Source organism: Salmo salar, chromosome ssa02, assembly GCF_905237065.1.
Source record: "Salmo salar chromosome ssa02, Ssal_v3.1, whole genome shotgun sequence".
Taxonomy (NCBI): Eukaryota; Metazoa; Chordata; class Actinopteri; order Salmoniformes; family Salmonidae; genus Salmo; species Salmo salar.
In genome coordinates, this window is record NC_059443.1 from 65244609 (window position 1) to 65272008 (window position 27400).

Below are 27400 nucleotides of genomic sequence, written 5' to 3' on the forward strand. Positions count from 1 at the left end.
CATTGTCCTTGACAATCAACCGTTTTCTGTTGTGGGTGATGTTGGCTTTCGCAGACTGGTTGAGCACCGGTACACACTACCAAGTGCGCTATTTTTCAGATGTTGCCCTACCGGAGTTACACAGTAATAGCGTCACTGCTATTAGCTTCATGACATACATACTATGGAACGCCGTCTGGGTCTTTGTGTGTCAAAAAAAGATACAGTTGCACCGTCAAAGCTGTACATAAAAGTCTGCAAACACCGGCCACGAATGATGTGTTTAGCTATTTAACCCTGTTGCCCAAAGCTAACGTTAAAAGCAGCCACTGGTAATGGAGACATAAGTAAATGGCAACAAAATAACTTTTAGGTCAGTGTGGTGTGTTTGTGTGTGTGTGTGTAACCTTTATTTAACTAGGCAAGTCATTTACAATGACGGCCTGGAAGACGCTGGGCCAATTGTGCGCCGCCCTATGGGACTCCCAATCACGGCCGGATGTGATACAGCCTAGATTCAAACCAGGGACTGTAGTGACGCCTCTTGCACTGAGATGCAGTGCCTTAGACCGCTGCGTCCATGTGTGTGTGTTAACTATTTAACTGTATTAGGATGCTTAAAAGGCCGCAAAAATTTTAAATATCAGCTTCGTTTTTTTTGTCAATGAAAATATTGGATATCGGTATCGCCAAAAATGTCATATCGATGCATCACTAGTAAATACAACCCATTTTATGTTTGTTTATTTGCACATCGTTACAACACTGTATATAGAGATAACATTTTAAATGTCTCTATTATTTTTGAACTTGTGTGAGTGTAATATTTACTTTTTGTTGTTTATTTCACTTCTGTTTATTATCTACTTCACTTGCTTTGGCAATAAAGCAGAGAGAGAGAGAGAGAGAGAGAGAGAGAGAGAGAGAGAGAGAGAGAGAGAGAGAGAGAGAGAGAGAGAGAGAGAGAGAGAGAGAGAGAGAGCCAGTTAGAGAGACAGCAGTTCTCCAGGCTATCTTCTAGAGAGAGCAGAGACCCAAGAGATCAGTTCTAGAGAACAGCAGTTCCTCCCTCCCAAGGCCTATCCTTCTAGAGAGCAGCAGTTCCTCTCTCCCTCCCAAGGCCTATCATTCTAGAGAGCAGCAGTTCCTCCCTCCCAAGGCCTATCATTCTAGAGAGCAGCAGTTCCTCCCTCCCAAGGCCTATCATTCTAGAGAGCAGCAGTTCCTTCCTCCCAAGGCCTATCCTTCTAGAGAGCAGCAGTTCCTCCCTCCCAATGCCTATCATTCTAGAGATGGGCAGTTCCTCCCTCCCAATGCCTATCATTCTAGAGAGCAGCAGTTCCTTCCTCCCAAGGCCTATCATTCTAGAGAGCAGCAGTTCCTCCCTCCCAAGGCCTATCATTCTAGAGAGCAGCAGTTCCTCCCTCCCTCCCAAGGCCTATCATTCTAGAGAGCAGCAGTTCCTCCCTCCTAAGGCCTATCATTCTAGAGAGTACCAGCCACTAAGTACTACTGTATCAGGTCTCCGTGGTGATTCAAGACGTTTCATTCATGTCCGAGCCACGACCCACGCTCCTCTCTGGTTTACAGATCACTACTCCCACCAACTCCACAGGAGGGATTATTGAGACAGAGAGCTGGAGGAGGAATGGGATATTTCCACATTTTGGGGACCTGAACGTGGATTTATGGCCCGTGTGTGTGTGTGGTAGACCATGACGATGTATTAGATACAACACATTTCCAGGAGGTTAAAATCAGATACTGAAGTTGAGGTCTCTTTATGGCTGGTCAGATAATGTTTTTGAAGAGAAAGGGGATCAGCTTTGGTTGGTGAAAAAGCAGAAGAAGATTTCTCCCTTCAAGAAGATACTGTTACATCTAGCGCAGTGAAACACATGCATTCAACAATCTGGACAGTGGAACTACTGAGGACTGAAAGTTGATCTTCTGGTCCATATGCCATGTCGCTTACACACCATCTCCCCCCCCTCACCCATGTCTCTTTCCACACCTCCCTCTCCCTCTCTCCCCCTCTTCATCTCTCCCTCTCTAGCCTCCAATCCTCTGTGTCAATCCACCCATCTCGAATCCACTTCCCCGATCCCTCACTGAGCCCACAGCGTTCATTTGTCTGCCCCTTTGTATTGTTTTCAGGACAGGGGTGTCTTCACCCCTCCCCTCCTCCACCTTCTCCTCTCTCAGTGAAGGACAGACAGTGCAACATTCGGGCATGGTCCCGCCCACGCACGTGGAAAAATAAACAAGTGTCCACATCTTCGTGGTGTGTGTGTGTGTGTGTGTGTCGATGTGTTCGCCCTCTGGAATGTTAATGACTTCCATAACCATCTGTCTCGGCTTTTACCTGCCAAAACTTGGAAAAAGCTCGGAAGCAGGACTTCCGATGACGCCGCCGCCAACTCATTCTAGGCGATAATGAAGCTTGAATGGAAAGTTTCAAAAGCATCAAAAGACAGTCAAAGGGCCTGAATGAAAGGCGCTCTTCAAGCTCAGCAGCAGCACCTAGCCTAGCGGGTGATTCCCTTGTCTTCCAAGAGCTGAGGCTAGCTGAGGAGTTAAGTGGGACAGACAGACAGCAGGCTTGTTGTTTCACTGACAAACAGTGAACAGATAGTCTTTTTATACAGGTTTGATGAATAACTGGTATCAGAAGTGCTTAGTAAGGAGATTCATTGTTCTAAGTCAACACACACAATCACCGTGCTGCAAGGGCAACACAGTGGCCCACTAAATTACTTAACATCAGTAATGACCAGAAGAAGGAGTAAGAGAAGATGAGCGGGCCCCTTAAGATCTGTCTCTCTAATGCCGGGTGGTCTTTAGAGGGCTATGGGTTAGTGCTCTAGTCTTTAGAGGGCTATGGGTTAGTGCTCCAGTCTTTAGAGGGCTATGGGTTAGTGCTCCAGTCTTTAGAGGGCTATGGGTTAGTGCTCCAGTCTTTAGAGGGCTAGGGGTTAGTGCTCTAGTCTTTAGAGGGCTATGGGTTAGTGCTCCAGTCTTTAGAGGGCTATGGGTTAGTGCTCCAGTCTTTAGAGGGCTATGGGTTAGTGCTCCAGTCTTTAGAGGGCTATGGGTTAGTGCTCCAGTCTTTAGAGGGCTATGGGTTAGTGCTCCAGTCTTTAGAGGGCTATGGGTTAGTGCTCCAGTCTTTAGAGGGCTATGGGTTAGTGCTCCAGTCTTTAGAGGGCTATGGGTTAGTGCTCTAGTCTTTAGAGGAGTTAGTGCTCCAGTCTTTAGAGGGCTAGGGGTTAGTGCTCTAGTCTTTAGAGGGCTATGGGTTAGTGCTCCAGTCTTTAGAGGGCTATGGGTTAGTGCTCTAGTCTTTAGAGGGCTATGGGTTAGTGCTCCAGTCTTTAGAGGGCTATGGGTTAGTGCTCCAGTCTTTAGAGGGCTATGGGTTAGTGCTCCAGTCTTTAGAGGGCTATGGGTTAGTGCTCCAGTCTTTAGAGGGCTATGGGTTAGTGCTCCAGTCTTTAGAGGGCTAGGGGTTAGTGCTCTAGTCTTTAGAGGGCTAGGGGTTAGTGCTCCAGTCTTTAGAGGGCTATGGGTTAGTGCTCTAGTCTTTAGAGGGGTTAGTGCTCCAGTCTTTAGAGGGCTATGGCTTAGTGCTCCAGTCTTTAGAGGGCTATGGGTTAGTGCTCTAGTCTTTAGAGGGGTTAGTGCTCCAGTCTTTAGAGGGCTATGGGTTAGTGCTCCAGTCTTTAGAGAGCTATGGGTTAGTGCTCCAGTCTTCAGAGGGCTATGGGTTAGTGCTCCAGTCTTTAAACGGCTATGGGTTAGTGCTCTAGTCTTGAGGGCTAGGGGTTAGTGCTCTAGTCTTGAGGGCTAGGGGTTAGTGCTCTAGTCTTGAGGGCTAGGGGTTAGTGCTCTAGTCTTGAGGGCTAGGGGTTAGTGCTCCAGTCTAGGGAGATGATAGGCAGTGGAGATTAGGGACTATAAGGGCTTGAGAGCTTTGCTGACAGGCCAGACAGCAGGTCAAAGGTCAAATCCCTTAGGGATGACTCATAACTAAGTGAGACACACAGGTACATCATGATATAGGCATGACCTGAGAGAAGATAGTCTTTTTTTAAGGGCTCTGTTGAAGGTTGATGGGGAGCAGTGAATCGCTTGAGTGACTGCTGTCACACACACCACTTGAATACACTCATTAGCGCCAGACAAGACGGGGACATAGAGATGTAATAACCAATAGATCTTACTGTGGTAACCCCATATAACTGGATGAACTTCAAGAGCTCTGGTGAATAAGATTTCCCATGTATTTGTTTACACACGGCCCAAACGTGAAATTGAACAGAAAAGGTAAATCCAAAGACAAACATCTGGATGTCCTCAACGAAAACCCAGAACCCTCTGATCTGAGACCTGTTGACCCACTGAAACATTCCATCGTGCTCTTTAATAGAGGAAGCACTGACTCATAACAACGTCAACAGTATATAGCCTACTCTTTAGAGATGCCTGCAGTGCAGAGAGGAGAGAGAGGAACCATCAGGTTCTCCTGATAAATGTTTAGATTTACAACCCTCTCAGATGTTACAGAAGAGAGGGGACAACAAAAGAGGAGAGGGAACACCCATCAGGTTCGCTGAATAAATGTTTGTTCCCGTTCGCAGCCTTCGGACTGTTCGGAGCGCTCCAACTCAAGCTGCAGAGGAAATGACAATACGGAGGAAAAACAACCACGGGCCAACGACACATACCAAGCCCCTCTCTCCCTCTTCCTCTCTCTCCCTCCAAGCATCGCTCTCGCTCTTCCCTTCCCTCACTCCAAGCCCCTCTCTCTCTTCCCCTCCCTCCCTACAAGCCCCCCTCCTCTCTCTCTTCCCCTCCCTCCCTCCAAGCCCCGCTGCCTCTATCCTCTTTTCCTTTCAGTCCCTCACTAGCACTATGGGACTCGTCTCCAGCTTTTGAAAATGGAAACTGATACATCAGGAATGCACGTGCACCCACCCACCCAGACCCATCACCCACCCACCCAGACCCATCCACCCACCCAGACACCCACCCAGACCCATCCACCCACCCACCCAGACCCATCCACCCACCCAGACCCACCCAGACCCATCCACCCACCCAGACCCATCCACCCACCCAGACCCATCCACCCACACACTGCCTCTCCAAAACCCCATCTGCTGTCATGCTCCTGGAACCCAGGAGGCAGGTTTCTTGGGGAGCTGTGGCCCAGAACAAGAGCCAGACCTTAGGGTGTGACCCTACACAACTCCCCCTGAAGTCCCCAGCAGAAGATGGATGGATGGGCTAAATCCAACAAGAGACTCTGGATGTGGTTTGGCTTGCTGTCACCCAGCGACTACTTCTAGTCGGGAGTTTATTTTTTAGTTCAACATGTGGACGAGAACAGACGGTTGCTCGGTCGCTAACTTATCGTTGCGTGTATGTGCGTGTGTGTGCACGTGCGTGTGTAAGTCCCTGTGTGTGTGTGTGTGTGTCTCTGTCTGTGTGTGTGTGTGTTATGGAAAGGCTTAAAGTGTTTATAATCCACAACAGCCTTAATCCAAATCTCTCCTCCCTTTCTATGGCTGTTGGGCAGGAGAGTCATAAGGCATCAGTGGGATAAGGCTTCATCCAATAGTTTAACATCAACCCAATAGTGATGGGGGAAAATCTATACAGTTACACTACCGTTCAAAAGTTTGGGGTCACTTAGAAATGTCCTTGTTTTTGAAAGAAAAGCACATTTTTCGTCCATTAAAATAACATCAAATTGATCAGAAATACAGTGTAGACATTGTTAATGTTGTAAATGACTATTGTAGCTGGAAACGGCTGATTTTTAATGGAATATCTACATACGCGTACAGAGGCCTTTTATCAGCAACCATCATTCCTGTGTTCCAATGGCACGTTGTGTTAGCTAATCCAAGTTTATCATTTTAAATGGCTAATTGATCATTAGAAAACTCTTTTGCAATTATGTTAACACAGCTGAAAACTGTTGTTCTGATTACAGAAGCAATAGTTGAGTATCAGTATTTGTGGGTTCGATTACAGGCTCAAAATGGCCAGAAACAAAATACTTTTTATGAAACTCGTCAGTCTATTCAACAGTGAAGAGGCGACTCCGGGATGCTGGCCTTCTAGGCAGAGTGGCAAAGAAAAAGCCATATCTCAGACTGGCCAATAAAAAGAAAAGATGAAGATGGGCAAAATAACAGACACTGGACAGAGGAACTCTGCCTAGAAGGCCAGCATCCCGGAGTCGCCTCTTCACTGTTGACGTTGAGACTGGTGTTTTGTGGGTACTATTTAATGAAGCAGCCAGTTGAGGACTTGTGAGGCGTCTTTTTATCAAACTAGACACTCTAATGTACTTGTCCTCTTGCTCAGTTGTGCACCGGGGCCTCCCACTCCTCTTTCTGTTCTGGTTAGAGCCGGTTTGTGCTGTTCTGTGAAGGGAGTAGTACACAGCGTTGTACGAGATCTTCAGTTTCTTGGCAATTTCTCGCATGCAATAGCCTTCATTTCTCAGAACAAGAATAGACTGATGAGTTTCCAAAGAAAGTTCTTTGTTTCTGGCCATTTTGAGCCTGTAATCGAACCCACAAATGCTGATGCTCCAGATACTCAACTAGTCTAAAGAAGGCCAGCTGAAAACTGCTACATAACTGCAAAAGGGTTTCTAATGATCAATTAGCATTTACAAATTATGAACGTCAATTAGCTAACACAAAGTGCCATTGGAACACAGGAGTGATGGTTGCTGATAATGGGCCTCTGTACACCTATGTAGATATTCCATTAAACAAATCTGCTGTTTCCAGCTACAATAGTCATTTACAACATTAATGTCTACACTGTATTTCTGATCAATTTGATGTTATTTTAACGGACCAAAAAATGTGCTTTCCTTTCAAAAACAAGGACATTTCTAAGTGACCCCAAACTTTTAAATGGTAGTGTGCATGTCGGGATATTATTTCTGATAGTATATCGTATCATATCGTTTCGACAATGTCGCAATATTATTTGTGCGTTTTCTCATGCAGCAGACATATAGTGAGCAATATGCTTGGAACATCAAATCGCAATAAAATCACAGTATCGAATCGCAATACATATAGAATCGTGAGATTCGCAATAAATATCGTATCGGTGCCAAAGTATCGTGGTAATATTGCATCGTGAAGTCCCTGGCAATTCCCAGCCCTACAATCCAATATGCCTCTCTTCCTATCTTCAATGTCTCCTTCTTCATCTGCACAATAGCTTTCTGAGTGACATCAGTGTTTAATATCACTCTGGATCCCTCTCGCTTCCCATCCTTCCATCTCTCCATCTTTGACTCAATTTAATATATCGTCTATATCAGTCTCTATCCCTCTGTCAGGACTTTGTTTTATATCACCTCAGGTCCCCCTCCATCTTTTTCCATCTCTCCGTCTTGTATCCATTCAATCTCTCTCTCACGTCCTTCTATCTCTCACGCCACTTGCATTCTTTCTTCCACATACCTCATCTTCATTTCCTCAAAGATCTGATATGAAAACAGGAGCACTCCAAACACTCCAAACAAAGATCTGGTAAAACAGAACCATCTCAAGCCCAGGGAGACAATCTCTCCAGCAGTCTCAGCAGATGTGCAGACCCAGCATAAGTTATGGGTTGAGGGTTTGAGTTGAGTTGGCGACAGCAACAGAAGATTCCCTAGTAGTTGATATCAAATTCTTGATCCCTGTTCGAATTCCCTACCCATTCCTAGATCCATACAACTGAACTCTCTATCATTTTAACCTCATTCAAATAGTAAAGTTCCAGCATTGAGATCTATGTGGTTCCGCCCCGATGCGATTCCCTTGATATTAGGCGTGGGACCCTTGATATGGTTTCTCACTCAGCCCAACACACATAACCACTTATAAAGGGAAGAAACCCAGTATGACTTCACACATCATACATGAGTTCCAGGTTTTAGTTAAGTCTCGAAGAGAAAGAGAGAGAGAAAGAGTGAAAGAGAGAGCGAGGGGACCAGCAGAGAGGTAGCAAGAGGGGGAGAAAGAGAGAGAAGACAAGCGATACAGAGAGAGAAAGGTAGTGAGAGGCAGAAAGAGGCAGAGAGAAAAAGAGAGAAAGAAAGAGGCAGAGAGATACAGAATGAGAGAAAGAGAGGAGGAAATTAGCAGGACTTGTAATTCCCAGCATATGTTCACCAGCTCTGAGAGGTAGAGTCAATATAAACCATAACATCACTCCAAGCCCTGGTGAGGTCATCATTTTCTGACTCCAAAAAAATGAAGGGTCTGGGTTCTGGATTCCCAGAGGTCCCCAGTGTGTGTGTGTGTGTGTGTGTGTGTACAGATGTGGAAATGGAATATCCATTGTTATCCAGGAACTCACAAGGCCAGGACCAGAGTAAAGTAATATCCTTCTTCCTGTATCCTCTCCCATCACTGCCCACCCACTCCACAACCTCACACACACACACACACACACACCCACCCCCTCCCGTGTTCTTCCAGGCTTGTTGATGTACTGTAACTAAAGTGGGTAGGTGCTCATCAACAACGAGGCCACCTAGTCTCCTTCCCACAACCACTGTGTCTCTGTCACAGCAGAACAGCACATCCATCCAGCCGTGGCCAAGTCTACAGGCTGGAGCGCTAAACGGAACATTTCAGACATCGCTCATACCCATCACTTATCCTAGGCGCTTTGCTTATAACCTTCATTAGGATAAGTAGCCTACACTAGAATGTGAAGTTTGAAATGTAATATGTTTGCTAATATAGGTGATTGTTAATGGGACAATTGATGGTTACAAACTAGTGTTAGTAGTTTAAAGAATAATACAACAAAAAACTGTGGTGCACATTCATGTTATGAACTTTACTGTTATCGCATCAATTCAGGCAATTTACCGCAATATGGATTGTTGTCCATATGGCCCAACTCTAATACAAACTCAGCTCAGACATGATTCGTCTGATAAAGTGTTGAAAAGTGGCCACTGTTGAGAAGCTTGTCGTAGAATTTATAGTTTTTGCTCAAAGTCTTGTTTGGCTAGATTACGTGGTGTTATTTGGACTCAGAAAAATGCGGATTGGCCGCCTGCTCTGTCTCTCGGCCAATCGTAAATCAGTCATACGTATCCTGTTTCCATGGCGTTCGCTGCCACAGTGACGGCATCTCTAATGCAATGCAATCCTTTCAAACAAATTTACTCTGAGATTTTCTAAAATATTTGTTTAAGCTGGTCCCTTGAAAAGCAATAAAAAAGGACCTTGCAGCAGGTTGTTTGGGCTTCATTTTTGCTATTCTTGGCAGTTTTCTCATGGTTTTGGGGCATCAGTTATGAATATTGTGCTTGAAGAGAATAGTTACATTATCGCCTCAAGCTGAGAGATTTGCAGTTGCCGTCAATCTAGATGTCCTCTCCCTGATTTTACAGTTGTATCTAACTCAAATTCCCCACAAAGTGTGCCCATGAGTCAAGGATGTGATACTGTTATAAGATACTCGTGTCTCTCTCAGGATGGCCAACTACCATAAGTCATAGTATACATAAAATCAAATCAAATTTTATTAGTCACATGCGCCGCATACAACAGGTGTAGACCTTACAGTGAAATGCTTACTTATGAGCCCCTAACCAACAATGCAGTTTAAAAAAAATACAGATAAGAATAAGAGATTAAAGTAACAAGTAATTAAAGAGCAGCAGTAAAATAACAATAGCGGGACTATATACAGGGGGGTACCGATACAGAGTCAATGTGTGGGGGCACCGTTTAGTTGAGGTAGTATGTACATGTAGGTAGAGTTATTAAAGTTATTATGCATAAATGACAACAGAGAGTAGCAGTGGTGTAAAGAGGGGGTGAGGGGGCACTACAAATAGTCTGGGTGGCCATTTGACTAGATGTTCAGGAGTCTTATGGCTTGGGGGTAGAAGCTGTTTAGAAGCCTCTTGGACCTAGACTTGGCGCTCCGGTACTGCTTGCCGTGTGGTAGCAGAGAGAACAGTTTATGAATAGGGTGGCTGGAGTCTTTGACAATTTTTAGGGTCTTCCTCTGACACCGCCTGGTATAGAGGTCCTGGATGGCAGGAAGCTTGGCCCCAGCATATTGGGCCGTTTGCACTACTCTCTGTAGTGCCTTGTGGTCGGAGGCCGAGCAGTTGCCATACCAGGCAGTGATGCAACCAGTCAGGATGCTCTCGATGGTGCAGCTGTAGAACCCTTTGACATTTTACATTTTAGTCATTTATCCAGAGCGACTTACATTTGTGAATGCATACATTTCATTTCATATTTTTTTTTTTCTGTGCTGGCCCCCCGTGGGAATCGAACACACAACCCTGGCGTTGCAAACACCATGCTCTACCAACTGAGCTACAGGGAAGGAGCTGAGGACACATGCCAAATCTTTTCAGTCTCCTGAGGGGGAATAGGTTTTGTCGTGCCTTCTCCACTACTGTCTTGGTGTGTTTGGACCATGTTAGTTTGTTGGTGATGTGGACACCAAGGAACTTGAAGCTCTCAACCTGCTCCACTGCAGCCCCATCGATGAGAATGGGAGCGAGCTCGGTCCTCTTTTTCCTGTAGTCCACAATCATCTCCTTCGTCTTGATCACGTTGAGGGAGAGGTTGTTGTCCTGGCACCACACGGCCAGGTCTCTGACATCCTCCCTATAGGTTGTCTCGTCGTTGTCGGTGATCAGGCCTACCATTGTTGTGTCATCTGCAAATGTATAGAATGTGTGACTTCTTGCAACCCACTGTGGGGGCGTGACGTTTAGTAGTTTAATAATGTAAATCATTACAAAAGACTCACTGATCCTCATCAACACACATGTATAAACTCAGGGAGATTCTCACTGACCCCAACAACCCCCATGTAAAGACTCAGGGAGAGACTCACTGACCCCATCAACCCCCATGTAAAGACTCAGGGAGAGACTCACTGACCCCATCAACCCCCATGTAAAGACTCAGGGAGAGACTCACTGACCCCATCAACCCCCATGTAAAGACTCAGGGAGTCAGAGAGAAGGGAACATTGTGTTCTTTGATAGTGAAGTATCGTGCTGCTAGTATCTCTCCCTGGTGGCTCTGAATGTCCCTTGAACTTCCTGTCCCTATGTTTCTACTTTAGGGAGTAGGGGAGTGGGCGTGTGTGTGTGGGGGGTGTATGTGTGTGTGTGTGTGTGTGTGTGAGACAGGGATTGAGTGAGGGAAAGGGGTGGCTTATAGGTCCAGAGAAGGGTGATACTCTTCCACCCTAATGTTATGAATCACCCAGGTATATGTAACAGTACAGTTGTATGTGTGTGTGTTAAATCAGCTGGCTGGCTGGTCTGTGATTATGTCACTCAACAGCACGGCTACCAGCTGTCCATGTCAGCAGTACTTCATTTTGCTGTCGAGAAAAAACTAACCACACCACAATATACAGTGTGTGTGTGTGTGTGTGTGTGCTTCTTTGTATGTAAAGCTATCAACTCCATAGTGTAAACGGTTTGTTTTGGAGAAGCATTGAGAGAAAGGGAGGGCGAAGTTACGTCAAGATCCGGACGGCCAAAGCCCCAACTTCTTTCTGCACATTTTCAATTGAGTATTTAGCAGTTCTACACTAAACTAACCTACATGTATTTGGGCAGCCAGGGCCCTCCATCCGCCCACAGAGGCTAAAGAGTGAGCTGAGACAATTGGACAGGTGACATGTTTTTGGGCTGGGATAAAAGAACACCTGATATAGATCACATTCCAACCTGTACCTCATATTTGTTCACTAGAAAGTTATGTGGGTATAGGAACATGTTATGAATACAGTGGAAAGTTATGTGGGTATAGGAACATGTTATGAATACAGTGGAACGTTATGTGGGTATAGGAACATGTTATGAATACAGTGGAATGTTATGTGGGTATAGGAACATGTTATGAATACAGTGGAAAGTTATGTGGGTATAGGAACATGTTATGAATACAGTGGAACGTTATGTGGGTATAGGAACATGTTATGAATACAGTGGAACGTTATGTGGGTATAGGAACATATTATGAATACAGTGGATTCTTGATGATAAAGCTGTGAGTGGCTATGGTGATGTTTGTTTTGATGCCAGTAAATGGGGTTAGTTTCAAGTCTGATACAGTGAGGGAAAAAAGTATTTGATTCCCTGCTGATTCTGTACGTTTGCCCACTGACAAAGAAAGATCAGTCTATAATTTTAATGGTAGGTTTATTTGAACAGTGAGAGACAGAATAACAACAAAAATATCCAGAAAAACGCATGTCAAAAATGTTATAAATTGATTTGCATTTTAATGAGGGAAATAAGTATTTGACCCCTCTCAATCAGAAAGATTTCTGGCTCCCAGGTGTCTTTTATACAGGTAACGAGCTGAGATTAGTAGCACACTCTTAAAGGGAGTGCTCCTAACCACAGCTTGTTACCTGTAGAAAGACACCTGTCCACAGAAGCAATCAATCAATCAGATTCCAAACTCTCCATCATGGCCAAGACCAAAGAGCTCTCCAAGGATGTCAGGGACAAGATTGTAGACCTACACAAGGCTGGAATGGGCTACAAGACCATCGCCAAGCAACTTGGTGAGAAGGTGACAACATTTGGTGCGATTATTCGCAAATGGAAGAAACACAAAAGAACTGTCAGTCTCCCTCGGCCTGGGGCTCCATGCAAGATCTCACCTCGTGGAGTTGCAATGATCATGAGAATGGTGAGGAATCAGCCCAGAACTACACGGGAGGATCTTGTTAATGATCTCAAGGCAGCTGGGACCATAGTCACCAAGAAAACAATTGGTAACACACTCCGCCGTGAAGGACTGAAATCCTGCAGCGCCCGCAAGGTCCCCCTGCTCAAGAATACATATACATGCCCGTCTGAAGTTTGCCAATGAACATCTGAATGATTCAGAGGACAACTGGTGAAAGTGTTGTGGTCAGATGAGACCAAAATGGAGCTCTTTGACATCAACTCAACTCGCCGTGTTTGGAGGAGGAGGAATGCTGCCTATGACCCCAAGAATACCATCTCCACCGTCAAAGATGGAGGTGGAAACATTATGCTTTGGGGGTGTTTTTCTGCTAAGGGGACAGGACAACTTCACCGCATCAAAGGGACGATGGACGGGGCCATATACCGTCAAATCTTGGGTGAGAACCTCCTTCCCTCAGCCAGGGCATTGAAAATGGGTCGTGGATGGGTAGCATGTCCAGCATGACAATGACCCAAAACACACGGCCAAGGCAACAAAGGAGTGGCTCAAGAAGAAGCACATTAAGGTCCTGGAGTGGCCTAGCCAGTCTCCAGACCGTAATCCCATAGAAAATCTGTGGAGGGAGCTGAAGGTTCGAGTTGCCAAACGTCAGCCTCGAAACCTTAATGACTTGGAGAAGATCTGCAAAGAGGAGTGGGACAAAATCCCTCCTGAGATGTGTGCAAACCTGGTAGCCAACTACAAGAAACGTCTGACCTCTGTGATTGCCAACAAGGGTTTTGCCACCAAGTACTAAGTCATTGTCACGTCCTGACCAGTATAGGGGTTATTTGTTATTGTAGTTTGGTCAGGACGTGGCAGGGGGTGTTTGTTTTATGTGGTTCAGGGTGTGTTTTTGTGTATGTGTGTTTAGGTAGAGGGGTATTTGATTTATTAGTCCGGGGTTTGTTAGAAATATACTAACATAGAACAATGACTATGTTCTATCTAGTCTTTTGTAGTTCTATGTTTAGTTAATTGGGGTTGGACCTTCAATTAGAGGCAGCTGGTTATTGTTGCCTCTGATTGAGGGTCCTATAATTAGGAGTTTGTTTTTCATGGGATTTTGTGGGAGATAGTCTTGTCATGTAAACAGCTAAACAAGAACAATCAAGTTCGTTTTGGTTTTGTATACGTTTGTGTTTTCTTTCTTCACCAAATAAAAAAAGAAGATTTGTAAGTCGCTCTGGATAAGAGCGTCTGCTAAATGACTAAAATGTAAAATGTAAATGTAAGATGAGTGTACATTTTCCCGCTGCGTCTTGGTCTCTACCCTACGACACTCGTGACAGAATCTCCCACCAAACACGGACCAAGCAGCGGAGAAGGGAGCAGCAACAGAGCCGTAGGATCATGGACATGGGAGGAAATTCTGGACGGGGCTGGACCATGGCACCAGGCTGGGGAATATCGTCGCCCACCGGAGGAGATAGAGGCAGCCAAGGCGGAGAGGCGCTGGTATGAAGCTTTGTACGCGCCGATGGGGAAGCACGAGAGGAACCCCCAATCATTTTTTTGGGGGGGGGGGCACACGGATAGTTTGGCTGGGCCAAGGGTGAGCCCTAAGCCAGCTCCCCGTGCTTATTATGGGAAGCATTTGGAGTGGAGAGCGCCGGAGTATGCGGTAGTGCGCACGATCTCACCCGTGCGCACGTAGTCCGGTGCGAGCGATCCCAGCCCCTCGCAAGTGCCGTGCTAGAGTAGGCATCCAGCCTGGAAGGAGGATGCCTGCACAGCGCATCTGGCCACCAGTGCGTCTCCTAGGTCCAGGCTACCCTACGCCTGCTCTACACACGGCAACCATCAGGCCTCTGCACAGCCCAGTTCGCCCTGTACCAGCACTCCGCTTGTGCAGGGCTGCTATTTCCATCCAGCCAGGACGGATTGTGCAGGAGGTGCGCTCCAGACCTCCAGTGCTTACCCATGTCCCGGTGTATCCAGTTCCTGCTTCTCGTGCTGACCCTGAGGTGCGTAGTCTGGCGTCTGCTAAACCAGCACCACGCACCAGGCTTCCAGTGCGTCAGTCCAGTCCAACTCGTCCTGTTTCTGATCCCCGTACTAGCCCTGAGGTGCGTGGCCCCAGTCTGGTACCTCCACTACCAGCCCCACGCATCAGGCTTTCAGTGCGTCAGCCCAGTCCCGAGCTTCCGGCGACAGTGCCTCGTCCAGAACTTCCGGCGACAGTGCCTCGTCCAGAACTTCCGGCGACAGTGCCTCGTCCAGAACTTCCGGCGACAGTGCCTCGTCCAGAACTTCCGGCGACAGTGCCTCGTCCAGAACTTCCGGCGACAGTGCCTCGTCCAGAACTTCCGGCGACAGTGCCTCGTCCAGAACTTCCGGCGACAGTGCCTCGTCCAGAACTTCCGGCGACAGTGCCTCGTCCAGAACTTCCGGCGACAGTGCCTCGTCCAGATTGTCCGGCGACAGTGCCTCGTCCAGATTGTCCGGCGACAGTGCCTCGTCCAGATTGTCCGGCGACAGTGCCTCGTCCAGATTGTCCGGCGACAGTGCCTCGTCCAGACTGTCCGGAACCAAGAAAGACGGCCCACTGTCCGGAACCAGGAGAGATGGCCCTACGGCCCGGAGCTCCCAGAGTCGCCCTACGGCCCGGAGCTTCCAGAATACAGTCCAGGGTCTTCAGTGACTGGCCTCAGGCAGAGGTATGCAGTGGGGGTGGTTTGGTCAGGTAGGGGATTAAGGCCTGAGCCTAAGCCACCTCCACTGTAGGAGGTTTGGGGAGGGGGGGTGTAGCACAGGAGCCGTCGGTGACGGCTGCCACCTTCCCTCCCTTTAGTTTTGAGATTCATTTTTGTTTTGGGGGTTATTTTTGGATTTTTGTGTGAGGTGCATCCGGGGTCTGCACCTTGGGGGGGGGGTACTGTCACGTCCTGACCAGTATAGGGGTTATTTGTTATTGTAATTTGGTCAGGACGTGGCAGGGGGTGTTTGTTTTATGTGGTTCAGGGTGTGTTTTGTGTATGTGTTTAGGTAGAGGGGTATTTGATTTATTAGTCCGGGGTTTGTTAGTCATTGTTCCATGTTAGTATATTTCTATCTAGTCTTTTGTAGTTCTATGTTTAGTTAATTGGGGTTGGACCTTCAATTGGAGGCAGCTGGTTATTGTTGCCTCTGATTGAGGGTCCTTTAATTAGGAGTTTGTTTTTCATCGGATTTTGTGGGAGATTGTTCTTGTTTAGCTGTTTGCCTGACAAGACTGTCAAGTTCGTTTTGGTTTTGTATACGTTTGTGTTTTCCTTCTTCACCAAATAAAAAAGAAGATGAGTACATTTTCCCGCTGCGTTTTGGTCTCTACCCTACAACACTCGTGACAGTCATGTTTTGCAGAGGGGTCAAATACTTATTTCCCTCATTAAAATGCAAATCATTTTATAACATTTTTGACATGCGTTTTTCTGGATTTTGTTGTTGTTATTCTGTCTCTCACTGTTCAAATAAACCTACCATTAAAATGATAGACTGATCATTTCTTTGTAAGTGGGCAAACGTACAAAATCAGCAGGGGATGAAATACTTTTTCCCCCCACTGTATCCCTGGTGTGTGTGCATGCGCACGTGCATTAACTAGCCGATGTCCCCATTGAGACTGGTAAACTAATCCTCCATTGATGTCAGACATACTCCTCTGTTGACGTCGTATACTGATTCACTCACAGGTAGTTCCCTTTTTACAGATGTTTCTGGGAATCTCGGATTGTTCCCATGTCAGAAGCTTGAGATGGGAGGAGGAGGAACGGCTTCTCTTTGGCAGAAAGCCCTTCACTGATCTGGGTTTAAATGGTATTTGTTCGCTTTCAAGTACTTTGGCAGGGTTTTGATTGAGCTTGCCTGGCGCACTTGAACCAATGGAAGAGCCCCACGTTATTTTATTAGGTTACTTTTTTGGGGGGGACTTTCGTTTATTTAGTAAATATTTTATTAACTCTTTCTTGAACTGCATTGTTGGTTAAGGGCTTGTAAGTAAGCATTTCACGGTAAGGTTTACACCTGTTGTATTCGGCGCATGTGAACAATTACAATTTGATTTGAAAACCCACCCATTTGGCACTTCAGGTCAGGCTAAAGCAAATTCTCAAAGTATTTGAAAGTATAGAGTACATAATGGTTGGACCCAGGTCTGGTTCTGATACCGTCAACAGGGGTTTTGCTCTCTCTCCTCGCAGTGAGACGTCAGTTAGATTTACACACAGGAGTGGGTGTGCCTGGCTGGTCTGGACTGGACTGGCTGTTTTTGTTACAGTCTCCTGGCAGGGGCGGAAACCAAGATTAATTTTCCCTCTGACCCCCAGCTAATCCTGAGTGACCTTAACCGCAAGTCAACCGACCGCACCCACCGCAAGTCAACCGACCACACCCCGCCTCACAGGTGGAAGTCCCAGAATGAACTCTGTTCAACCCTTTTGTAGGCTGTTCTGATCAAGCCAAGGTCCATTGGTCAGCGTTGTTTTTCCTCACAGTCTATGGTTCAGATCCACCACACGCTTCATATCCACTAGCTGTACATCAGAATCCTTACATAGTGTAGCTTCTCTCCGCCGTCCTGGTTGGGTTATTAAGGGGACTCTTCTCATACATAGCAGCATTGGCATTGAGCTGATGACCGAGGGACATGTAGACCTCACAATCACACCAACTGTAAACAGAGTCTCGGGTGTCCTCTTGACTCACTTTACCTCTCATGACTCCAAACACACATCTTTCACCGGGTCGACAAAAACCTGCATTACAACAGCACTGTGATCTCTAAATCCCAAAACTGCCCATTATTAGCTATTGATTAGAGCTGTACTATGTAGCCTGAACCGTAACTAAAATGTGAAGTATCTATTCAGACCTGCCTTTGTCAAGGACAGAGTGACTGCCTGTACTGTACTGGCATAGATGGAAGCAATGTATCGAGAGATGGTGTTTGGTGACTGCTTACCTCTGCTAGTGGATAAAATAGACTTACTTACAGTGCCTTGCAAAAGTATTCATCCCCCTTGGCATTTTTCTTATTTTGTTGCATTACAACCTGTAATTTAAATTGATTTTTATTTGGATTTCATGTAATGGACATTAACAAAATTGTCAAAATTGGTGAAGTGAAATGAAAAAAAATGACTTGTTTCAAAAGATATATATTATTATATTATATTATATATTAAACAATGGAAAAGTGGTACGTGCATATGTATTCACCCCTTTGCTATGAAGCCTCTAAATAAGATCTGGTGCAACCAATTAACTTCAGAAATCACATAATTAGTTAAATAAAGTCCACCTGTGTGTAATCTAAGTGTCACATGATCTGTCACATGATCTGAGTATACACACACACACACACACACTGTTCTGAAAGGCCCCAGAGTCTGCAACACCACTAAGCAAGGGGCACCACCAAGCAAGCGGCACCATGAAGACCAAGGAGCTCTCCAAACAGGTCAGGGACAAAGATGTGGAGAAGTACAGATCAGGGTTGGGTTATACAAACATATCAGAAACTTTGAATATCCCACGGAGCGCCATTAAATCCATTATTAAAAAATGGAAAGAATATGGCAGCACAGCACACCAAAACTCACAAACCAGGCAAGGAGGGTATTAATCAGAGAGACAACAAAGAGATCAAAGATAACCCTGAAAGAGCTGCAAACCTCCACAGCGGAGATTGGAGTATCTGTTCATAGGACCACTTTAAGCCGTACACTCCACAGAGCTGGGCTTTACAGAAGAGTGGCCAGAAAAAATCCATTGCTTAAAGTGTTCTCCAAAAGGCATGTGGGAGACTCCCCAAACATATGGAAGAAGGTACTCTGGTCAGATGAAACTAAAATTGAGCTTTTTGGCCATCAAGATAAATGCTATGTCTGGCGCAAACCCAACACCTCTCATCACCCCGAGAACACCATCCCCACAGTGAAGCATGGTAGTGGCAGCATCATGCTGTGGGGATGTTTTTCATTGGCAGGGACTGGGAAACTGGTCAGAATTGAAGGAATGATGGATGGAGCTAAATACAGGGAAATTCTTGAGGGAAACTTGTTTCAGTCTTCCAGAGATTTGAGACTGGGACGGAGGTTCACCTTCCAGCAGGACAACGATCCTAAGCATACAGCTACAGACACACTCAAGTGGTTTATGGGGAAACATTTAAATGTCTTGGAATGGCCTAGTCAAAGTCCAGACCTCAATCCAATTGAGAATCTGTGGTATGACTTAAAGATTGCTGTACACCAACGGAACCCATCCAACTTGAAGGAGCTGGAGCAGTTTTGCCTTGAAGAATGGGCAAAAATCCCAGTGGCAAGATGTGCCAAGCTTATAGAGACATACCCCAAGAGACTTGCAGCTGTAATTGCTGCAAAAGGTGGCTCTACAAAGTATTGATTTTGGGGGGTGAATAGTTATGCACACTCAAGTTCTGTTTTTTTAAATTTATTTCTTGCTTGTTTCACAATAAAATATATTTTGAATCTTCAAAGTGGTAGGCATGTTGTGTAAATCAAATGATACAAACCCCCAAAAATTATTTTTAATTCCAGGTTCTAAGGCAACAAAATAGGAAAAATGCCAAGGGAGGTGAATACCTTCGCAAGCCACTGTATATTCTATTCTGGTATACTCCTTCACTTTCATTCAAGTGGTGAGTGCAGGGTTGAGGGATAGGGTGGGCAGCGATCGGTGTATGTCTGTGTACACGTGGGTGCATATGTGTGTGTGTGTGTGTGTGTGTGTGTGTGTGTGCGCGCTCTGCCCTGAGGACTGTCATGAAGTGCAGGTGTCTCTGAGAGAAACAAACCAATCAAACTCAGTCATTTCAGACGAGACATCGAGGTACTTGACAAGAACATCTGATTCCTCTTGACAGCCTGTCTGTTATGGAGTTTCAGACTTGATAGGCTTGTCAAAAGATCACAGTCGCACTGACAATCAAACTATTTCTGTCCTCTTGGACCTTGAACAAAATCTATATATGCCTCACAATGTTGTCTCATCTCAGACACGGAGTGCTACCTCTCCTCTTAATAAGGATATAATGACATTAATAAATCATTCAACAGAGCAACTCTCCATTTATCTACCTCATTACTACCACCAAAACAAGTGAACATGCCTCTAGAATCAGTTGAAATAACTTCGCATCATAATAACCCCAAATTATACATGTTGACACCAGTTCAAATTAGTGGATTCAGCTATTTCAGCCAGACCCGTCGCTGACAGGTGTATAAAATTGAGCACACCGCCATGCAATCTCCATAGACAAACATTGGCAGTAGAATGGCCTTTTTGAAGAGCTCAGTGACTTTCAACGTGGCACCGTCTCTAGGATGCCACCTTTCCAACAAGTCACTTCATCAAATTTCTCCCCTGCTAGAGCTGCCCCGGTCAACTGTAAGTGCTGTTATTGTGAAGTGGAAACGTTTAGGAACAACAACGGCCCAGCCGCGAAGTGATAGGCCACACAAGCTCACAGAACGGGACCGCAGAGTACTGAAGCACGTAATAATTGTCTGTCCTCGGTTGCAACACTCACTACCGAGTTCCAAACTGCCTCTGGAAGCAACGTCAGCAGAATAACTGTCTCTTTGGGTTTGCATGGCCCGAGCAGCCGCACACAAGCCTAAGATCACCATGCACAATGCCAAGCGTCGGCTGGAGTGGTGTAAAGCTCGCCGCCATTGGACTCTGTGTGTGTGAGAGTGTGTGTCTTAGGAAGGGATCGAAGTGAGTGTATTGGGACAGACTGTTGGTACTTTGACCTTTTAAACATTATAACTTTAGTGCATAACTCTGCCATGCAAGTCAGATAGATGTGTGGTGTTAACAATCTGGCATAGATGTTTACACACACTCCAAAGCTACCCGCAAGGCCACACCCACACCCACACACACTAAGCACGTTGACACTTGAGGATGGGCGGCACCTCTGTTGTAAACAGACCCATCAACCTCATTCCCAGTTCTATTCTTCACTGTGTTTGTGAAGGTAACTGCTCTTTAGGGGGGAATACAAAGCTTTCCTATAATCTCCCTATATATGAGCTTCTTACACTTTGGACAACATCCCACCAACAACAGACAAAAGCCAGTCATGCTCAAGAATGTCTACATCAGCTTACAGGCACCTACACACCACTGACTGATTTCAGATTTGAAAACTGTTACTAGGAAACCCTCTTTCATCTGATTCACTGAACGGCACAGATCAAAGCTTTCCAACCAACCACACTATCTGGCTTAGCAACTGTATTATTGGAAAAATTCATGAAAACAAAAATGAGCTTTTTGGTCTTAATTTAAGGTTAGGCATAATGTTAGCAGTGTGGTTAAGGTTAGGGTTAATGTTAGATTTCAAATCATATTTTAAGAAAATAAATTGTAGAAATAGGCGGGGTTTAGATATCATTATGACTTTGTGGCTGTGGTAACTAGTTACCACCATAAACTATCTGCAGTGAGCTGTGAACACTCCTGTTGGCACATACTAGTGGTGTAGCTGTTGTTATCGCCTGTCTGACTGAGAATACACACACAGAAACCAGAGAGGAATACACACACAGAAACCAGAGAGGAATACACACACAGAAACCAGAGAGGAATACACACTCAGAAACCAGAGAGGAATACACACACAGAAACCAGAGAGGAATACACACTCAGAAACCAGAGAGGAATACATACACAGAAACCATAGAGGAATACACACAGAATGTATAAGTATAGTTCTGTACTACTGACCTGAGACAGACAGGCGATGGAAAGATTAGCAAGCAAATCCTTTCCTTCCTTCCCTTCAGAGTGAATGAGTCAGGATCCCCCTGCAGTCCACTATTACTCTCCTCCTTCCGCACCTTCCTCTCCCTCCCTCCCCAACTCACGCCTCTCCCATTGTGACAGTGAGTGTGCAGTGTGCAGAACAGAGGAACTGTTGCTGCATTGAATTGGCTGCACTCATTCGTTCTCCCGTTTCCTCTCTTTTTCTTTCTAACCAGGCTCTTGCCTTATCTAATTCCGTGCAGAGGGGGAACACGATAGAACACAACTTAGGCTCTCTCTTCAGGGCTACGAGGGAAGGCAGCTTGCAGGGACAAGGAAGGCTTTTGAATGGAGGGGGGAGAGGGGTGAGAGACACAGATTTGAATTCTCTCAAGGCAAGAGCACACAGAGTTCTCTCTCTCCTTTTTCAAATGTCTTCGTATAGTCTTATTCTTGTGGTAGAAAGGGAGGGCATTATTTCTTCACTTTAGAAAAGTTTGCTCCCCTTTCACTTGTTGGACTCTCTCCCTCCCTCTCTCTCTCCCGTATTCATCGCTCCCTCTGGGTTGACAGGTTTGAACAATGAAGCAGTGGCCGAGCACAAAAGACACACAGCTGCTTTCAACAGCGAGGACAATCGAGGACCCCTCCCTTACCCCACCCCTCTAACCCTCCCTGAAACCCCCGTCCCTCCCCTTATAAACGTTCACTACTTTCCTTGACTGAGGTTCAAGTAGCATTCTCATGAGCGAAGGAATCTTCCCCTGACAAAAGAACGTTCCAGTGAAGGACCCAAAACACTAAATCAGCAGTACTCTGCATCTGAAACGGCACCCCATTCCCTGTAAAGTGCTGTGGGCTCTGGTCAAAAGTAGTGCACTCTATAGGGAACAGGGTGCCATTTGGGACACTTCCAGACCAAGCATGAGTAAGCCATGGACCCTCGGGAATTAGCTTGCAAACACTTCTCCCTCGAGGATGAACGTGTTTAGATATAGGCAACGCTTCATCATTTTTAACAGAAGCCAAGAAATGCTATTAGCCAACGTTAATTGCCTGTACAATTGTTGAGGGACAGTATGCCAGTGAATACAACAGAGAAAAAGAGGAGAGAAGAGTCCACAGACAAATTGAGCGTGTCTACATAATTACAAGACACTTGCCCAAAAATCACTCCCGATGTCGAAGTGGGTTGATGCAGAGTGTGGTTAGTTAATATCTCTTCAGTGTTGTCAAACAGCTGTAGTCAGGTCAATTTGTTAACCGCGGCGGGACAAAAGGAGGCAACGGGAACGACATGACATTATCATGAGAATGGCGGACTAGCTGACTTCACACTGAGCTAGCAGTGACACAAAGTTCAACAGGACAATCTATGGGATAGACTATCATACTACTTTCAAAACGTATTCCTATCATGACGCGCCCATTAAACTCTCTCATCATCTAGGCCTACTGATCAGAAGACTACTACCACACATGCACTAAAGCGTAATTCAGAGTCCACAGAAGCAGAGCCGAGACAGTCCGACGTCCCACTCAGACATAGCTATGCGACTCTGAGACCACCGTCCGCGGGGGACGCACAGCCCAAACACGCACCTCCCCAAAATTCCCAACCAACGCGTCTCCAGCACGTCCTCTATTCATTTGAATGTGTTGACAGCTGAGGAAATTGCTTGAGGAGCGCTGAGAATTCAAAAAATATGAAAGCCAACTATTCAATATTCTAGAACACTGCTGTGTGGACGCGTACACCTTTTGGACTCTGATCAGCCCTTAAAGCGACAATCAGCAGTAGAAACAATAACAAAGCAAATTCCCCGCCCCCATTTCTGTAAAAAGCTGAGGGATGATGCTGGAGAAATGGAACCCTTCTCAAATTCATAGGCAGAGCTATGGCTGCAAGGACTGACCGTCCATGATATCAACATCATAGTTGTAACCATGTTTTGAGGCTATATAGTGTTTGTTTACATTTTCTTTGTTTACTAACTTTTGAGTAAAGCAAGCTTATATTTTGGGTTGTGATGGTTTGTTTATAAACACTTCTACGTTGATGTGGATGCTACCATGTTTACGGATCGTCCCCCAAGTCAACCTCTCACCATTACAATATCAGAGGAGGTTAGCATTTTGGGGAGGGGGGGGGTTATGATATTTATGCCTCTAACGTTCTCATTCATTATTCACGATTCATTCTGGATTATTATCTGTAATCATGGTAACATCCACATTAATGTAGAAGTGTTCAGAAACATTCTATTCTTATTTACAATAAAAGTGACTCCAAAATGACACAATACATTATTTACCATTCATTTCTATTGGGCACAACATAATCTGAAACACCAACCAAAACAAACAGCAAATATGTCACAATCTTGATGTAGTCATTGCATGCTATGAATATCGGACTACTACTTTAATACACATAGGTGAATTTGTCCAATACTTTTGGTCCCCTAAAACAGGGGGGACAATGTACAAAAAGTGCTGTAATCTCTAGACAGTTCACCCAATATGGATGAAAATACCCTCGAATTAAAGCTAACAGTCTGCACTCTAACCTCATAGTATCATTCCAAATCCAAAGTGCTGGAGTACAGAGCCAAAACAACAAAACATTTGTCATTTTCCCAATACTTTTGGAGCTCACTATCATACATTTTTAAGTCCCCCAAAAATGAATGTAGCAACGGCTTAATGGCCCTTTAAAACCTACATCAAATAACAACACACATCTGAGTGACAGCCTCCTTACTGTCTCCACGCTAACTTGTTTTTATGAGGCCCGGTCACACACCTTGCAGTTCCCAGAAGCCTCCTGTAGATTTCCCAGAAGGCCATTCAAAGGGAATTGAAAAGGAAACAGCTTGACATTTAAACCTTCATACAATGTCCACATAGCATCGAGACAGCTAGTTATCCCATACCGTACGTCTGTAGCCTAAGTAGCCTATTAGTGCGCTCATGTGCAGTGCACTGTGAGGGAGAACGATTGTAGTGTATACTGCTTGTGTGTTCAAAGGGACAATCTGAGATTTTTCTGCCTGTTCAATGGTCATTTCAATTAATGATATACTCATTGATTCTTTCTTAAATAGAATATCCTGAAAGAATGACTTATACATGCCTCATGAGCTTAGTAGACCAACAACTATCTTAGTCCATCCTGACCCAAAATATAAGGTTGTTGTTTTACGTTGGGGTGAAACAGTCTCAGGACTGTGGCTTTAAGATGATATACAGTAAATCACTGTGAATAAACAATCTTCCTCTCCTCTTCTGTGGTCTCAAATGTTTTCAATCGCTCACAGCATCCATCCTTCCGTCCGTCGCTTTTGGGAGATGAAAGCTTTAGTACAGTGCTGACTGAGGTAGAAAAAAACGGCAGACAATAATTATAGGATGTAAAACATAAACGTTGTGTCCACTTTTCCTGGTGTCCACTTTTCCACTAACCGTCCAATGCCAAGTGTCCTGCTGAACAAGCTAAGCAGTACTTATCAGATTAGTTTAAATCAATTCCATATCAATTATTCAAGCTAAGGGAGGAAAGGAAAACACACACACACACACACACACACACACACACACACACACACACACACACACACACACACACACACACACAGCCAAGCCAAGCCAACTGTCAATCAGTAGTATAAGGATTCCCTCCATCCTGTAACTTGTGGTCTGAGTTGCTTAGTGTTTGTGAAACAAAGCCAGGACTAGATAATCAATATTTCATAGGCCAAAACAAACCGGTCATTTTCATCAAAACTTTGTGCTGGGAACTACTGAAAGTTGCTTTAGAAAAGGGAGACCTAATGGAATGAAAATGTTAGCCTGATAACGGATCTATCTATATGAAAATGTTAGCCTGATACCGGATCTATCAATATGAAAATGTTAGCCTGATACCGGATCTATCAATATGAAAATGTTAGCCTGATACCGGATCTATCAATATGAAAATGTTAGCCTGATACCGGATCTATCTATATGAAAATGTTAGCCTGATACCGGATCTATCAATATGAAAATGTTAGCCTGATACCGGATCTATCAATATGAAAATGTTAGCCTGATACCGGATCTATCAATATGAAAATGTTAGCCTGATACCGGATCTATCAATATGAAAATGTTAGCCTGATACCGGATCTATCTATATGAAAATGTTAGCCTGATACCGGATCTATCTATATGAAAATGTTAGCCTGATACCGGATCTATCTATATGAAAATGTTAGCCTGATACCGGATCTATCAATATGAAAATGTTAGCCTGATACCGGATCTATCTATATGAAAATGTTAGCCTGATACTGGATCTATTTGTGTATTTGACCACAACCATAAGATAGAGATTAGAGGTCGACCGATTATGATTTTTCAACGCCGGTACCGATTATTGGAGGACCAAAAAAAGCCGATACCGATTAAATCGGCAGATTGTTTATTTTTATTTTATTTGTAATAATGACAATTACAACAATACTGAATGAACACTTATTTTAACTTAATATAATACATCAATAAAACCAATTTAGCCTCAAATAAATAATGAAACATGTTCAATTTGGTTTAAATAAATGCAAAAAACAAAGTGTTGGAGAAGAAAGTAAAAGTGCAATATGTGCCATGTAAGAAAGCTAACGTTTAAGTGCCTTGCTCAGAACATGAGAACATATAAAAGCTGGTGGTTCCTTTTAACATGAGTGTTCAATATTCCCAGGTAAGAAGTTTTAGGTTGTAGTTATTATAGGAATATCTCTCTATACGATTTGTATTTCATATACCTTTGACTATTGGATGTTCTTATAGGCACTTTAGTATTGCCAGTGTAACAGTATAGCTTCCGTCCCTCTCCTCGCCCCTACCTGGGCTCGAACCAGGAACACATCGACAACAGCCACCCTCGAAGCAGCGTTACCCATGTAGAGCAAGGGGAACAACTACTCCAAGTCTCAGAGCGAGTGACGTTTGAAACGCTATTAGCGCGCACCCCGCTAACTAGCTAGCCATTTCACATCTGTTACACCAGCCTAATCTCGGGAGTTGATAGGCTTGAAGTCATAAACAGCGCAATGCTTGAAGCATTGCGAAGAGCTGCTGGCAAAACGCACAATAGTGCCGTTTGAATGAATGCTTACGAGCATGCTGGTGCCTACTATCGCTCAGTCAGACTGCTCTATCAAATCATAGACTTAATTATAACATAATAACACACAGAAATACGAGCCTTAGGTCATTAATATGGTAGAATCCGGAAACTATCATCTCGAAAACAAAACGTTAATTCTTTCAGTGAAATACGGAACCGTTCCGTATTTTATCTAACGGGTGGCATCCATAAGTCTAAATATTCCTGTTACATTGCACAACCTTCAATGTGATGTCACAGGGCTCCGGGCAGCCGAGCGGAAATGGAGGAAAACTCGCCTCCCTGCGGACCTGGCATCCTTTCACTCCCTCCTCTCTACATTTTCCTCTTCTGTCTCTGCTGCTAAAGCCACTTTCTACCACTCTAAACTCCAAGCATCTGCCTCTAACCCTAGGAAGCTCTTTGCTACCTTCTCCTCCCTCCTTAATCCTCCTCCCCCCTCCCCCCTCCTCCCTCTCTGCGGATGACTTCGTCAACCATTTTGAAAAGAAGGTTGACGACATCCGATCCTCGTTGCTAAGTCAAACGACACTGCTGGTCCTGCTCACACTGCCCTACCCTGTGCTTTGACCTCTTTCTCCCCTCTCTCTCCAGATGAACTCTCGCGTCTTGTGACGGCCGGCCGCCCAACAACCTGCCCACTTGACCCTATCCCCTCCTCTCTTCTCCAGACCATTTCCGGAGACCTTCTCCCCTACCTCACCTCGCTCATCAA

The 27400-nt window shown here is 45.0% G+C and overlaps 1 protein-coding gene across 2 annotated transcripts in view; it reads right to left on the reverse strand.

Moving 5' to 3' along the window:
- The window catches only part of LOC106589748 (gamma-adducin), a 150770-nt gene that overhangs the window by 71697 nt on the left and 51673 nt on the right, over positions 1-27400 (reverse strand). The window contains exon 1 of one of the 2 annotated variants that reach the window (XM_045707984.1): positions 21495-21700. The exons of the other annotated variant lie outside the window; for it this stretch is intronic. The gene's annotated coding sequence lies outside the window, so the exon portion shown is untranslated. Of the gene's footprint in view, positions 1-21494; positions 21701-27400 lie in introns of those variants that run through there. 2 annotated transcript variants of the gene reach the window in all.